Source organism: Dama dama, chromosome 24 (genome assembly GCF_033118175.1).
Source record: "Dama dama isolate Ldn47 chromosome 24, ASM3311817v1, whole genome shotgun sequence".
Classification (NCBI taxonomy): domain Eukaryota; kingdom Metazoa; phylum Chordata; class Mammalia; order Artiodactyla; family Cervidae; genus Dama; species Dama dama.
In genome coordinates, this window is record NC_083704.1 from 56,329,763 (window position 1) to 56,346,132 (window position 16,370).

The 16,370-nt window shown below is 45.6% G+C and overlaps 1 protein-coding gene across 2 annotated transcripts in view; it reads left to right on the forward strand.

Annotated features, from left to right (window-relative positions):
• Positions 1-7,351: 7,351 nt before the first annotated feature.
• SCAP (SREBF chaperone) overlaps positions 7,352-16,370 on the forward strand; it is a 98,327-nt gene continuing 89,308 nt past the window's right edge. For both annotated transcript variants that reach the window (XM_061128735.1, XM_061128736.1), the window contains exon 1: positions 7,352-7,456. The gene's annotated coding sequence lies outside the window, so the exon portion shown is untranslated. The remainder of the gene's footprint in view (positions 7,457-16,370) is intronic.

Here is a 16,370-nt window from a genome sequence, read left to right on the forward strand (position 1 = left end):
TATAAAAAAAAATGTGACAATTAGGAGTGTTAGCAAGGATAAGGAGAAATTGGAACCCTTACATATGCAGGCAGGAACGTAAAATAGTGTGGCCACTTTGGAAAATGGTTGGGCAGTTTCTTAAAAATGTTAAACGCAGATTTACTGTATGACCCAGCCATTCAGTTCCTAGGTACTTACCCAAGGGAAGTGAAAACATACATCCACATAAACACTCATGTGAATGTTCACAGCAGTATTATTTATAATTGCCAGGAAGTGGAAACAACCCAAATGTGCATCAACAGATGAATGGACAAAGTCTGATATTTCCATACAATGGAGTGCTGTTTGGCATAAATAGAAGTGGAGTACTGATACATGCTGCAACATGGATGAACTTCCATAACTCTGTGCCAAACACAAAGATTACACATAATACAATCCTGAGGGATGGGGGTTGGGGGGGTGTTGGAGGTGGTGAGAATGAGAAACAGCTCCACCGGGCTTCTTTTTGGGATGATGATAACATTCTAAAGTTACATTATGGTGATAGTTGCACTTTACTAAAAATCTTTATGCTTAAAACAGGTGAATTTTATGGCATTTAAATGACGGGTACTGAGGTTGGCATCCTGACTGCTCTCCACTGAGAGCTCTGTGTTAGTAACACACATCCCCCAAATCCTAGTGACTTCCATTAACAAACATAGTCTTCACTCGCATGACATGTCCAGGGGCGCAGCTCATTGCTACGGTTCTGCTCCAGGACCTCTCAGTCTGGGACCCAAGTGGAAGGAGCAGTCCCAAAGCAGGACTTGCTCTTTTGTCCAAGGGAAAGAACAAGAGGCTGATCCACACAGACCTGTGGAGGTCACGTTCACTCACACTCCACTGACCAAAGCAAGACATGTGGTCTGGCCTGACACTGAAGTCGCTCACCCTACAGGGAGGAACCATGGTCACTTAACAGTGGGCAGGGCTGTGTGTAGGATCTGCTGACAGAGAAGGGAACAATGAGGTCATTGACTATAGTCTCAAGTGACTTAACCTCGCCAGCCCTGTTTCATCATCTACAAAATGGGGAGACAAGAAGCCTGTTTCATGGGGTTTGAAACATTGTCAGGATCAAATAAGTGATGAATGTAATGTAGCCCTGGCACATGGGTTAAGCAGTAGCTGTTTTGCTGCAAACTCTTACCTTACAAGGCCCTGCTCAGACAGCATCCCCTTGGTGGTCCCTTCTCTCTGGCAGCCTGCCCACCAACTCCCACCCACAGCACTTGAAAGCGCAGTGGCAAAAGTTCAGTTTCGGGGTTGTGCAGATTGCCATTTGATGCTGCCTCTCTGTGACCTCAAACAGGTTGTTATGGCTCTAGATGTTTTCATTTTTGTATCCTTAAAATGAGGCGTATGTACCTGACCTGCCTCTAAAGGCCATGGTGAGGATTTTATGAGGTATTAATAATATTGTAAAGCCTATCTTTGGATTTTACAATCAATAGTTGTCACTATTATTGGCAGCTATTATGACCTCGTAATATTGCCTGTAAGGTTTTGTTTGAAGGCGCGCACTAAGACAGCTTCTCCAGTGCAGAGAATTAACTTGGATCCCTGTCTCTGACACGTTGTAGGAACTTGATAGTTAAAGGCATTGATTGAATATTAATACAACTTGGAGATTTTGAGTATTTTTAATGACTGTTATCACGGTTATTCAGATGACTGCTGGCTCTCAGAATCTAAGAATTTTACGTGTGTTCATAGTGATGTAAGTTTTTTGGAAACCACAGAGGTCAGTTTTCTTGGTTGCATCTTGGAACCTGACTCTGAAGTCCAGGTTCCCTGAGGTTAAGCTCATTTTCCTGACTGTAGAGCAGCTGCATGTCAGACCCTTAACTCAAATCCAAGGATTCTGGTCCTAAATCGGGCCTTTGCGCTCTTATCACATTGCCAACTGCTATCACTAATGCTTAATTCAGCGTGAGCATGATCAGTAGTGCAAGCGATTGCGAAGAGAGCGCCATTTCATCATGAACACCCTTCTCTCTGTGTCCATGACAGGCTGAGGTGGCCAGGCAGTGGTCTGGAACCCAGCCAGCGTCCTGTGGCTGTTATGTGCTTGATCAGTTACCAGAGTGACCCTGGGCAAATGTCCTCCCGTCTCAAGGAAGTTGTCTTCGTTTGTGAAATAAACCTAGCCCTTATTTTTCAAGGTTGTTGTGAGATTTGGCTCCACATGGAATCTCAAGAACTGGGAATTGTTATTACTTCTGGATGAACTCTTAAGCTCCATTTTTTTTTTTTAAATTTACTGTGGGGAGCAATCCAAAATAAGGTTGAGCTTTGGGTAGTAAGGGCAAAGTGGAGCTTGTAGACCATTTCGATAAAAATTGTTGCCTGCCATTGAGCCATCAGCCACTGCAGCTGCCCACCTCCCACCAGTGGTGCACCCGAGGGGCATTCAGGATGAAGAAAACCAGGGCACTAGCCCTCATGGTTAAGATGCACATCAATGGAGTGATTTCAGTGAGCCCAGACTCTTATGTCTTCCCATATTTCAGAGGTCTGTTTTTGTGGTTAGCAGTAGACTTTTGGTGTTTGACTACATGTTTTTTGTTTGTTTGCTGTGTATCCTGGCTCAGCTCTTACCTCTTTGAAACAGTTCCTCAGAGCTATCTGAGAGGCTGTTTTCAGGCTGTAGTTAGTTGGCTGTCATGTCCCCAAAGAAAACACCATTCTCGCATCTAGGTTGTGTGTTGTTTTTCAGTTGACAAGCTGTTCCACCCGAATTGTATTTAAAAACTAAAATCAGGCATCTGCAACTTACCTGGAAATGCATAAGCAATAAGATCGATAGGTGGATAAAGGGATGGTAGTTTTGGTTATTTCTAGAAAAACATGTGATACTGTTTGTGTGTGCTCAGTTGTGCCTGACTCTTTGCAGTTTCATGGACTGTAGCCTACCAGACTCCTCTGTCTATGGACTTTTCTGGGCAAGAATATTGGAGTCAGTTGCCATGCCCTTCTCCAGGTGATCTTTGCGACCCAGGGATCGAACCCATGTCTCTTGTGTGTATTGCACTGGCAGGTAGATTCTTACCACTAGAAAATATCAATAGTTGTAGAATCTCCACTACATAAGTTGTTAACTATATGTTTCTTTCAACTTTTCCCCATGTTTTCCTAATAATTTGTTGGAGAAGCCCTAAGATCATGGCTACTTTACGTTCAGCTCCTTGGGGACATTCAAGAGTGGATTCACCCTGGACCCATGAGTCTTAGGGTCCCCTGAAGGACCCCAGTGGTTCTTGTGCAGTGGGGGATTTGGGGCAGTGCTGCGGGGCACAGAAGCACTTAACCCAGTGTCAGTTCTGGAGGCCAGATCTTGTTGAGGGTCAGTCACCTGTAAACCAAGGTTGGGTGAAATGGTTGGATGGGGAAGGGATGGGGAGTAAGCAGGGTGACAGGTGTACCCAAAAGACAGTCTAGTCACGTACATCTCTGTGGTGGGGGTTGTGAGAAGTTTCCGTTGCTCTCTGCAGAGAACTCTTTGGTCCCGGGGGTCTGGGGTGGGGTTCAGGAAGACTCCGACTTAACATTCCCCCAAGAGGTTCTGCTGTGAGCCAAGTTCAGACCCATATTCTTTGTAGGAATTTGACGGTGAAAAGGAAGAAATCGGGACTTGGTCACGCAGAGGGACATCACTCAGAAGACGAAAAACATTGGATAGACTTCATGTTTATCAAAAGGAATGAGGCAGTGGAGAGTGAAGGAAGACTGGTGACAGAGAACTGAGGTGTCTTTTGCCCAAGGCTTCTGAGAGGCCCGGTGATGGATTACAAAGGATCAGACATAGAGTGATGCAAGCTGGGTCCTGGGTGTAGGTCAGTGTCCCCTATACCGCTCTCTGTTGTTGCCCCCCTAAAAATAACAAAAAAAATTCTTCCTTTATAGAATAAACATTCTCTTCTAGAGCCAAAAGCCAAGTCTGAATACAGGGCAAAATGTTAAAAGGTCACTCTGGGCCGAGGTCAACTGTCCCCATTTGTATGGTCAGGCCACTCAAGATGGTTGTTCTCTTGCTCTGGTACATTCTCCTGCCCGAGACATGCCTGCTTCACCTGTATGCTGCTCACGCGCCTGACCTTCCCAGTACTTGCCCCACCCCAGCTGGTGATTGTTCTGATCAAAGGGCCCATCTGGGGCATGCTCCTCCCGCTGGTTTCCCTGGTAACTAATGAGCCCACCTGACATCAATTCCCCTACAGCTGATAATCAGTTTCCCTTTCTTCTGCTTCCCACTTGCCACTGGTGGGGTGTTGCTCCAGGACCTTGCTTTAGACTAGGTAAGATCCCCCATCTTTTATAGCAGGGGTCCCCAACCTCTGGGATCTAATGCCTGATGATCCGAGGTGCAGCTGATGTCATAATAATAGAAATAAAGTGCACAATAAATGTAATGCTCTTGAATCATCCCCAAACCACCCCTGACCCCAACTCCCCAGTCCATGGAAAAATTGTCTTCCACAAAACCAGTCCCTGGTGCCAAAGAGGTTGGGGACCACCTCTTCACACTGTTGATGTCTCTGTTGCTGACTCCAGGCTCGTTCTTCCGTCTTGAAGCGGGCAAGCACAGGGCTTGTAAGCCTGTGAGGGTGCAGCCCAATACCATTATTGTCTAATTTTGCCATGATGGTGGTGTGGGTGAGGAGGAAGGCAAGGTTTTGGAGATGTTGGTACAGGGTTGATGGGAGGGGGCATGACTGGCTTGTGAGGAGTAATGGGGGCTGGAGCTGCCGGAAGGGCCGCCACTGATTTTAGCCTTGGTGTGGTTACATCTGCCCTTTATGCAACCTCAGCGATGCCACCCTCAAGGGCAGGACAGGGTTCATCTGCATGTCTAGATAGCTGCGGGGTGGATGTGGGTAAACTGAGGGGTGTGTGCCCAGGGTAGCATGATGGGGTGAGGCTGACCCCTGACACTTGAGACCTGTGTATGGTGTGATCAGGCCAAGTTCCCCTCAGACGCGCAGACGATCACTACCCATCCCGGGAATGGACCAGCACTGGGTCCACTGGGACCTGTACCCTTGTCTCGGGCAGAGCCTCTTCTTGTGAGACCTGGTAACAAGACCTAGCTTGGGGTTTTCTGGAAGGTCAGATGCAAGGAATGTGCAAATTGCTCAGCTCAGCCATGTTGTCCAACCCAAATTCACATGGTGGGTGCACAATGAGGCCCGACAGACAGAAATGTAGGCCTTTGGAGCGGAGGAAGATATATTCCAAAGGTCACTTGAGGGGAATGGGTGACTCGTGCTTGAAAGACCTCAATGTCCACCATGGTTTTCATGGTTTTATAGGCAAAATTTGGGGTGAGGGCTGCAGTGTGTTTGACTTTCTTCTCATTGGCTGGTGATGAACAGGGTGGTGGTCTAGGAAGCTTGTACTCAGCCTGAAGTTACTATCATCCACCTGGCTGGGGGCCTTCCTTCAAGTAGAAGAACTCAAAGGGCTTTGTTGTTATATAAATCCCTGGTGGAGGAACCAGGACTGCTTTCCTCTGTTTCTGCATTCCCTCACTTCCTGGATTAGTAACTGTTTGAATTTGCCCTTTGGAACTCAGGGAAGGTCAAGCCTTTTTCATACAAACAAGAAACAGGGACACCACAGAGAGGCTTTTTTTTAACTGAGGAGTGTTACCTGAAAACCGGGTTCGCCTCTTGGTGGGTAATGAGGCAACAGATACAACCAAGTCGAAGTTTGTGAGAAGGAACCTTTGCTGATTACTTGCAGCAAGTAAGGGGAACACCAGGCATCTTTCCCAAAGCAGCGTCTCCCCAAACAGCAAAACTGGGAAAGGTCTAAGCTAAGGGTGTGTGCATGTATGCTCGGTTGTGTCTGACTCTTTTTGACCCCTGGACTGTAGCCCACCAGGCTTCTCTGTCCATGGGATTTCCAGGCAAAATACTGGAGTGGGTTGCCATTTCCTACTCCAGGGAGTTTTCCCGGTCCAGGGATTGAACCTGCAGTCCAAGCTTTAGTTCACTGAAGTCAGGAGGGTCAACACCATTGTTCCATCCTCCATTGGGTGCAGGCCTGGTTCCTGCAGAACTCAAAGATGTATGGTGCTGTATATCCCTTGAGGGGGAACTAGGTCTCTGCTTTATCCTTACACTATTGATTGATGGTCTGTTTTCTGTTCCCGAATTTCTCTCTTCCCTTAAGATCATTAATTACTGACACCTGTTCAAGGGCAAGCATCGTGGTGGCCCTTACAGGGCCGTTAAATCATAGGAATGGAGTGCAAAATGTCAAGAAAGCCACATCTGGTGGCTGTCTCCGGGCACCCGGTAACTTACCTGCTTATTGGACGGCACCACACCGTCCTGCTGGGTTTCAATCCCCTCTTTACCCTAATACTCAGTCTGGAGGGAAACAGGCGGCCCATAAGAAAGGGAGTAACATTTGGCTACAGAGGTTAATCATAAACTCCACAGAGGAACTTGGTTTTAGGGTGACTTGGTTTCAAGCACCTGGCAAGAGTAAACAGTGGACATAGCTATTGCTATTACAACAAACGTGTTCCATGCAGAAAAATGGTTGTGTGCCCGTGAGCAAATGGAAGAATCTCAGCACCCTGATCCTTCACTCAGAGGTGTCCACTGAGCACACATCAGCATCACTCTACAATCTTTTCCTTGGATTTTTTTAAATTGAGCTCAGTTTGAACCTTCTCTTAAGAACATCTTTCCACATTAGTTTTCATAAAACTTATCCTTTTAAAGATAAAGATGAAATGGTAGGATAGCATCACCAACCCAATGGACATGAACTTGAGCAAATTCCGGGGGATCGTGAAGGACGGAAGCCTGGCCTACTGCAGCCCATGCGGTCGCAAAAAGTCGGACACGACTTAGCGCCTGAACAGCAACATCGTTTTCAAAAGGCCTTAGAGAAAGTCACTTTTATGGACATAATTTGACCCAACTGCATTTGTTGCATACTTCAGCTGCTTTTACTTTTTCGCTGTTATAAAACAGGGAACACGGGCGCCCTGTGCGTGTTCTTGCTAATATACCCTGGAACGGGCTGTTAAAAAGCTCCGGTGCGGTGCTCCGGGCTCTGTCCCAGCGTGACGCTCTGGTTCGCCGGCCCCGCCCGGACATCTTCCCCACCAGGGAGTCGTTCGGCCCGGCGTCCGCCAGGGGGCGAGCGGGAGTCGCGGGCGGCGGGGCTCGACCACGCATGCGCGCGCCGCTGGGAGCACGTGTGCAGGGCGGTGGGGGCGGGCGCGGGAGGGGAAAGGTAGGAGGTGAGAGGTGAAGGGGCGGAGAGCTGCGCGGGCGGCGGGGAGAGTGAGGGACGGAGGGAGGGCGGGCACCTCGCACCGACCGCGCGGGCCGGGAGCGCGCACGCCGCGCCCCGCCCCCGTCCTCCCGCCGCGGCCGCCGCCGAGAAGCTGTTGCCGCCACAGGTACCTCCGCGCGCGTCCCCTCAGCGTCCGCCGGCCGGCCCGGGCCTCACGCTGCGCGGCCCGCGGGGTTCCGAGATGGGGGCCGCGAGGGCCGCGGGCGCTCCGGCGTGGGCGCTGTCCAGCAGCCGTGAGGGCCGCGCCGGGAGACCGCGGCCGGAGAGGGGGCCGGGTTGGCGCGACCCCACCCTCACCGCGGCCGCGCGCCCGCCGCCCTCCTCCTCGGCCCCCGGCGACCGCTGGCCTGACAGGGGGTCGCGCTGTTGCGCCCCCGGGGCTCCGCCGTGCCCCGGGGAGCTGCCGGTTCTAGAACCTGCTTTTGGACTGTCTGGGTGTTGCGGGGAGGGGAGAGCACGCTGTCCGCACCTGTCTCTTCTGCGAGATCTGATTGAGAGGCAACACGTAGCTGGCTGCTTTCCTGGGTTCTGCCTGGTTTCTAGTTTTCTGTTTCCCTCACAAATCAACGTTGCCCACTACTGTTGCCTCTGTTTATATTCTGGTGGACTCATTACCCCAGTGTACCATGCAGGAGCCTGAAGTCAGGATGGTTGTGCAGGTGGACGTGCTCTTGGCCGTGGTGACTTCCCCCGATTCCGTCTCCCTCACTGCCCGCACCTTCTGTGGTGATAGAGCCGAGCGACTAACTTCTGGGGATTTTGCAATACATTTTGCGAAGCGGACTTAGTAAAGGTTTCTTTCACGATGCTAGCCTTGAGTGTGCTTCTGACCCAGCGTTTGTGAAGTTGGGTTATGCAGTGGCCTTATGGGGATACTGCCATCTTAAGGTATCGAGCTAAAAACTGAGGCTTTTGTAAGGGAGTCAGGGGCAAGGGTGTCCGGTTTGGTGTATTTTTAAGTGTTCCTCTAATTGACGACTTGTGTCTATAATTTTATGTTGATGAGAATTTTAGGTGTCTCACACATTTGCAGCATTTCCTGTGGGGGACACTCGATGTTAAAAAAAACCAAACACCCAGAATGTGTATTAGTATATCTCTACAGTCATTCTTTCGGTGGTTTATTGAAACTGAAATAATTCTCATTGATTATGAACAACTCTGGTGTTTGAGAGACCTCGCTTTTCTTTTGCTGTTGTGGCAAAAAGAGCACCTCTCCCGTGGTCTCCGTGTGCTGTGTATTTACTGGTTTAGGTCTCTCTCACCCTCCCCCCGCCCCGCCCCCTCATCTAGATTGGTTTCCTGTCAGGAGGTGGGTATAGAAACTCTGCTACTCCTGGTTTATAACAATGGAAGCATGAAGATTGTGAATTGCTTGAGGTAGTTTATGAAGAAGTCACCTGTCCAGTTGGGAAATGAGCCACACCTGAGGGGTTTGGTTCATAGGCGTTTCTTAACATTTGACTTTAGAGGATGCTTACTCTTAGTGTGTACTTGAATGTGTCCCAAGGACTGTGGAATAACACAGGTTTATGTGTTACTTGCTTACCCTCACCCTTGGTGGCCATTTGGTTCCCACTAGTGTTAGTTGGAGAAGGAAATGGCAACCCACTCGAGTCTTCTTGCCTGGAGAATCCCATGGACAGAAGAGCCTGGCAGGCTACAGCCCGTGGGGTCGCAAGAGTCGGACACGACTTAGCGACTAAAGAGAGAGAGAGTGTTAGTTTTACTGGCTCTGACAGGCATTTCATGAAGAGTTTGTATCAACACTCCCACTGAATGGATAAGAAGACTCCCCACTCATAGAGATATTGAGTTGCCAGGGTTACCCAGCTTGTACTGGGGATCAGGCCTTCAAAGCACATCTGCCCGACTCCATTACCTACTACTTCCACAGTAGAAGTGTAGAAGTGAAAGCCGCTCAATCGTGCCCGACTCTTTGCGACCCCATGCACTATCCAGTCTGTGGAATTCTCCAGGCCAGAATACTGCAGTGGGTAGTCGTTCCCTTCTCCAGGGGATCTTCCCAACCCAGGAGTCGAACCCAGGTCTCCCACATAGCAGGCGGATTCTTTACCAGTTGAGCCCCAAGGGAGGTCTTCCACAGTAACATATTCCCTTATGTTGGCTGCTGAAACTAAGTCCAGGTGACTTCTTTTGCCTCCTGAAGTAATAATTCTGGGTAAGATATTTTATTGAGCACTTGGGCTATCTAGATCTCTGCCGAGTGCTCTCATAGCAGCCTATCTCTCTTAACCATCATAATAACCAGGAGGGATGACCCTGTTATCACCCTCTTCACTCATTACTTTTAGAGACGTTATCTGACTGGCCCTGGGTCACCTGGTGAGTTAGAAGCCAAGTCCAGTTGCAAACCCAGGTTTGTCTGAAAACAGAGTCCATGCTTTTATGCCGTTCTTGCGTCTGCTGGCTTCACAGTCTTCTCTACTACCCACCGAGTGAGAAGTAGCAGAAGAAGATGTTGGGGTGAAGGGGGGAGCCCAGAGTCACAGACTTGAGTCAGGGATGGTGGAACTCAACAGGAAGGAGATATTCATTTGACCTCTGTATTCCGTAGCTCCCCCTGAGTGGTCCAGGACACAGCTTGCAGGGCTGCTGGGCTGTGCAGCTTTGCAGTAGAGTCCAAAGGGGGTGTGTGTATGCATCACGGGGGCACATGGGTCTCAGGAACAAAAAATAAAGCCAGTCTTTTTATTTCAGCCTTATTTAATTTTTATTTTGTATTTTATAAGTATAGTTGTATTATCACAGTAGTACATATATATAATTTTTACACAAAAATTGGGGATATGTACACACATATTGGGGATATGTACTTGAATTTTTGTTTTTGGGAGTTCATAAAAACATTAAGAAACCACTGGTTTATTTAATACTCAGCATTTTCTGAATTCATATAATATGTAAAGTGTCATGTAACCATTTGTTCCTAAGTTGAAAGTCTAGTAAAGTTCAGTGTAATTCTACATAATCAGAGAGGGTATTTTATATTAATAACCAATTATAAATTATTTTAGAAATTGCATTCTTAGTGTGAAAGATTTGGTTTTTCAGCAACCTTTATGTTGCAAATATAGTAGTACTCTATGTTTGAAGCTATAGTGACTGACATAGTTCTTTAAAAGTTAAAGTTTTGGGAATTCCCTGGCTGTCCAGAGGTTAGGGCTCTGTGCTTTCATTGCTGAGGGCCTGGGTTCAATTCCTGGTCAGAGAACTAAGGTCCCACAAGCTTTGTGGTGTGGCAAAAAAAAAAAAAAAAAAGGAAGTTAAAATTTTGTTGAACCTCTTCTGTTTTTTTTTCAGAGTTTAAATTTTGTATTTTATATTGGATTATAGCCAAGTAACAATATCGTGGTAGTTTCAGGTGAGCAGCAGAGGGACTCTGCCATCCATGTACATGTATCCATTCTCTCCCAAACCCCCTCCCATTCAGGCTGTCACACGTGGTGACTTGGAGCAGAGTTCCATGTGCTGTGTAGTAGGTCCCTGTTGGTTGTCTCTTTTAAATAGTGGTGTGTACATGGCCTTCCCAAAGTCCCTAACTTCTCCCTTCCCTCTGGCAACCATAAGTTCATGTTCTGTTTTGTAAGAAAATTCATTTCTATCATTTCTTTTTAGATTTCACATATAAGGGATGTCAGAAGATATTTCTCCTCTGCCAGACTTACTTCACTCAGTGTGACACTCTCTAGGTCCATCTGTGTTGCCGCAAATGACGTTATTTCATTCTTTTTAAAGGCTGAGTAGTATTCCACTGTATATATGTACCACATCTTTATCCATTTCTGTGTCGATGGACATTTAGGTTGCTCCCCTGTCTTGGCTGTTGTAAGCAGCGCTGCAGTGAACCTTGGGGTGCATATATACTTTTGCATTATGTTTTTCTCTGGATATGTGCCCAGGAGTGGGATTGCAGGGTCATATGGTAGTTCTGTTTCTAGTTTTTTAAGGACCCTTCATACTCTTCCCCTTATTGGCTGCATCAATTTGCATTCCCATCGACATTGTAGCAGGTGAACTTCTTCTATTTTGAACAAGTTAATTGAGTTTGAAGCCCAAGAGACTAATCAGTGTACACAAATATGGCATTTGTAATAGTTGTAGTTGTGCTATTCTGCAACCTTAGAATATTTTCAAATCATCTAAATGTTGAAATTCTAAGCATGTTGATTCCTTATCACTTCTTGCAAACTAGATTCTTCAGTTCATTCCACTGCAGTGGTTAGTACATTATTTCAGAATGAGCAGTTTCAGAATTCTAATTAAAAAATATCTTTGTCATCTTCCAGCTTATTTCAACATTGAATAGAGTAGTGTTCTTCAGGAGTTTAGGTTAAAATAACAGAATGGGTTTTGAGCAAGAAATATAGTTTCCTAATTATATAAGCTGATTTTATCCAGATGAGACAGTATTACTTCATATCTAGGTTCTCACACTTAAGTGTGAATTGAAATTACCTGGAAGAGTTGTTTTCACCTCACCTCCAGAATCTAGGTCAGAGGTAGACCCTGGAATTTGAAATTCGAACAAGTTCCTAGGTGCTGCTGCTGTTGCCTTGCATGCTTAGTTGATAAGTCATGTCTGACTCTTGTGACCCCAAGGACTGTAGCCCACCAGGCTCCTCTGTCCATGGGATTCTCCAGTCAAGAACACTGGAGTGGGTGGCCATGGCCTTCTTCAGTGGATCTTCCTGACCCAGAGATCGAGCTGGCTTCTCCTGTGTCTCCTGCATTGTGGGTGGACTCTTTACTCCCGAGCCGCTGCTGCCTGAGGGAGCCACAGTTTGTGAGCCCTGGCTGTAAAACCAGAGCACAAGGTCAGTGTTTCCATGTTTCACTTGGAATCTCATCAGCATCGCCTTACCGTTTGCCAAGCTCGGACAGTCCTCCGAATTAATGATGACTCAGCTTACCGTTTTTCAGTGCTATGATGGTGCCAAAGCAATCATATATTCGGCAGAAACCATGCTCCAAGTTTTGAATTTTCTTAATCTTTTCAGGGCTGTGATATGTTGACAGCAACACTCTAGTGATGCTGGACAGTGGCATTGAGCCACAGCTCCCAGTCAGACGTGTACTCATGAGGGTGACCAACCAGTACACTTAGAGCCATTCTGTATTCAGACAAGCATTTTTTCATTTTCAGTATGGTATTCAATAAGTTACATGAGATATTCAACACCTTATTTTAAAATAGGCTTTGGGTTAGATGGTTTTGCCCAACTTTAATGTCAGTGATCTGAGCACATCTAAGGTAGGCTAGGCTAAGTGATGACATCCAGCAGGCTAGGTGTAGTAAATGCAATTTCGGCATTACAGTGTTTTCGGCTTAGGATGGGTTTATCAGCCCGTACCTGGAGGAGGGCATCGCAACCCACTCTAGTGTTCTTGCCTGGAGAATTCCACGGACAGAGGAGCCTGACAGGGTACAGTCATGGAGTTGCCCAGAGTCGGACATGACTGAGCGACTAACACACAAACACACACACCAGGATGTAACTCCAGTATAAACTGAGGAAGAGCTGTACGTATCTGGCTCTTGTTTTCCGTCAATTTCCTTTTTATTTTTAGATATTGTCATAATTATATTCTCAACTGTAGTGCTATTTCTGCTTTCCCTGCAGTTTCTAAGTTGACGAATTAGAGTTTTTTTTTTAATTCGAATCACTCATCTTCTTAAAAATTAATAAGCTCACCCGTGTGCGAGCACACAATTTACATTGTCTGTAATCCCAGTGGTAATCACCTGCAGGGTTTTTCTCAGGCTTCTTCCTTGCTCATTCTTTTTTTCTTTCTCTGTGTAATGGGTTCATACTGTTCTGTATCCATTTTCTGTGTGAACACTTTTTTCATGTATAAAACTGTTCTAGAACATTTTTGGTTTTTTTAAAAAACATGGGCTCTCATTTATTTTGATGTTTTTCAGTGGCTTTCTTTTTGAGCAGCCTCGTCCAGTCCAGCCTGCTGCCTGTGGCTGTGGGCTTCGTTTGCACCTTTCAGAAGACCGCGCTGTCACTCACGAAGTCTTCAGTCATGGTCTCTCTCTCTCAACAATCTTCAGTAGCTCCCCACTCTCATAATCTGCCCCAGGTTGGCACATCCACCCCTTCTTCCCTCTACCAGGCAGTGTTTATGCTGCCTTATCTTTTTTTTTTTTTTTGTAAGAGGCCACTTGGATGGAAGAATTTTTAAAAGAAATTTATTTCATTTATTTTTGGCTGTGTCGGATCCTCTAGTTGCAGTGAGTGAGGGCTACTCTCCAGCTGCCACCTGCAGGCTTTTCACTGTGGTGGCTTCTCTTGGTGCTGAGCACAGGCTCTAGGGTACCCCGGCTTCAGAAGTTGGGACGCATGGGCTCAGCACTTGAGGCTCTTGGGCTGCAGAGGACAGGCCCAGCAGTTGCAGTGCACAGGCCCAGTTGCTCCACGGCACATGGGATCTTCCCAGACCTTGGATTGAACCGTGTCTCCTGCATTGACAATTGGATTCTTATTCATTGAGCCCCCAGGGAAGCCCTGTGCTGTCCCAGCTTCAGGGAGCAATTAGTTCTCATCTTTTAGGCATGAGCCCTGGTTGGGTTTGACATTCATTCTCAGTTGTCCCCCCAGCAACAGTGACTGTTAGGAATATCAAAACCTGACTTCAGCAGGCAACAGAGAATGTTGCATCTCATATTCTTGTCAGGAGGATAAGCTTGAATTCTTCACCCCCTCAAAGGCTATCCTGAACTCAGCTGTGGTGAAGAAGGTCCGTGGGATTGTCCTGGCACGTGCTTCGGTGCACCTGTCTCAGGCAGTGTTTTGTCTGTGAATGAAACTGGATCATTAGCAGCATGTTTCTGGCCTCCTCCTGCTTCGCACGGCCCCGTCAGCTCATGTTAAGAGCTGTACAAGAAGCCTCCAAGAAAATCTGTGAGTCCAATTAGAAATTTCCTTCAGGTCCAGTGCCTGGGAGTGGTCATGCCTCTTCTGAACCATTGGCTTGATTTTGTTTAAACCACACTGTGAAGTGTGTCAGCATGGTTCTCTCTGCCTTGGTCCCTGGGGAGCTCATAGTCTCATTTCTATTCAGAGTCCTCTGGCTTGTGCGTTCTATATTAACCTTACTTTTGGCTTATGACATTGTTTTCTTTCTTTTTAATGGCTAGACATTTTGCTCTTTCTCTCAAATTTTACCATAAAAAACACATTTCATGTCTTTTCTAAACATTACAGTGATTACATTCTTGTCTCCAAATCTGTGTTCCTATCCTATATCCTTTCTTTTTTTTTTGTACACTTGAATCCCTCTGAACCCTGCTTTCGCCTGCCCCCTGCCATTTCCTTATTGGTTTTTGTTGTTCCAGTTTTCTATTGTGGTAAATATACAAGTTTCCATATTAACCATTTTAAGTGTACAGTTCAATGATATTAAAAAACATTTATAAATTTTTGCAACATTACCACCATTCTTTCTGTGCTGTGGATAATTGTGTCTGACTGCGACGCCATGAACTGTAGCCCACCTGGCTCCTCTGTCCTTGGGATTCTGCAGGCAAGAGTACTGAAGTCGTTTGCCATGCACTCCTCCAGGGGATCTTCCCAGCCCAGGGATTGAAGCCAGGTCTCCCACATTGTGGGCAGATTCTTTACTGTCTGAGCCACCGGGGAAGCCCAAGAATGCTGGAGCGGGTAGCCTATCGCTTCTCCAGGGGAGCTTCTTGACTCAGGAAGGGAACCAGGACCTTCTGCATTGCAGGTGGATTCTTTATCAGCTAATCTACAGGGAAGCCCATTCTCTCTTTTCATTTTGCAAAACTGAAACTCTGTATTCATTAAGTAGCAACTCATTTTCTCCTCTCCCAAGTACCTGGCAGTAACCATCCTAAATACTTTATATAACTATGATTTTGACTAAGTATATCATGTAAATGGAATTATACCCTGTTATTCTCTTTGTGACTGGTGTGTTTCATGTAGCATAATATTCTCATGGTTCATGTTGTAGCATAGGTCAGAATTACTTCCTTTTTAAAGCTGAATAATATTCTGTGTATATACCTCATTTTGTTATCATCTGTTGATAGACATTTTTATTGTTTCTACTTTCTGGCTGTTGTGAGTGATGCTGCTGATAACATGGGTATACAAATACTAGTTCAAGAACTTGTTTTCAGTTCTCTTGGGCCAGCACAGAAGTGGAATTGCTGGATTGTATGGTAATTCTATGATTCATTTTTTGGGAACCATCAGACTGTTTTCCCCAGAGGCTGTACTATTTTACATTCTCGCCAGCAATGCACAAGGTGTCCAGTTTCTCCACATCCTTGCTAACACTTACTGTTTTCTCGTTTTTTGATAGTAACCATTGTAATGCCTATGAGGTGATTATCTCTCTTTGTAGTTTTTTTTTTAATATTTTTTTGGTGAACAAATTTCTTAAAAGATTTCTTAAAATCAACATAGAAAATGGTTGCATAGTATAGATCTCAACTATTCACTGAGAATACATTTAAGAATAATTTTCTTTTATTATATATAAAAATTTATTTTAATAATACTTTTTATCACTTTAACTTCCATCATTCCAGTATGAAAATGTTTAATTGAAGAAAGAATATTTCTTTAAAACTCTAAAACTCTAAATAAAGAGCTTTATTGATGAAATTTGCAGCAGTACAGTCTTTAGAAATACATAATTGTTCATTTTACAGTAATACTTCCCCTTTAAAAATTTGTCAATTTGTCACAGGTTTAAAGTACAAGGTACCTAATGCTATGAAAGTATATGTAGTGTAACTGAACCAAATCTTTTCTCAAATATCAATTCTTCGTAAGTCCTACACATTTGTGTGAACATATTTGTTGTATAAATTAAAATATTTTTTCTGTTGTTAATTTGTAATATTCTACAAAACTCTAACATATTTATGTATATCATGAGCAGCTTATTTTAGCATTTTACCTGTAAAAAACACTGATCTATGTACTTAAAATGATTTCTTGAAAAAACATTTTCCA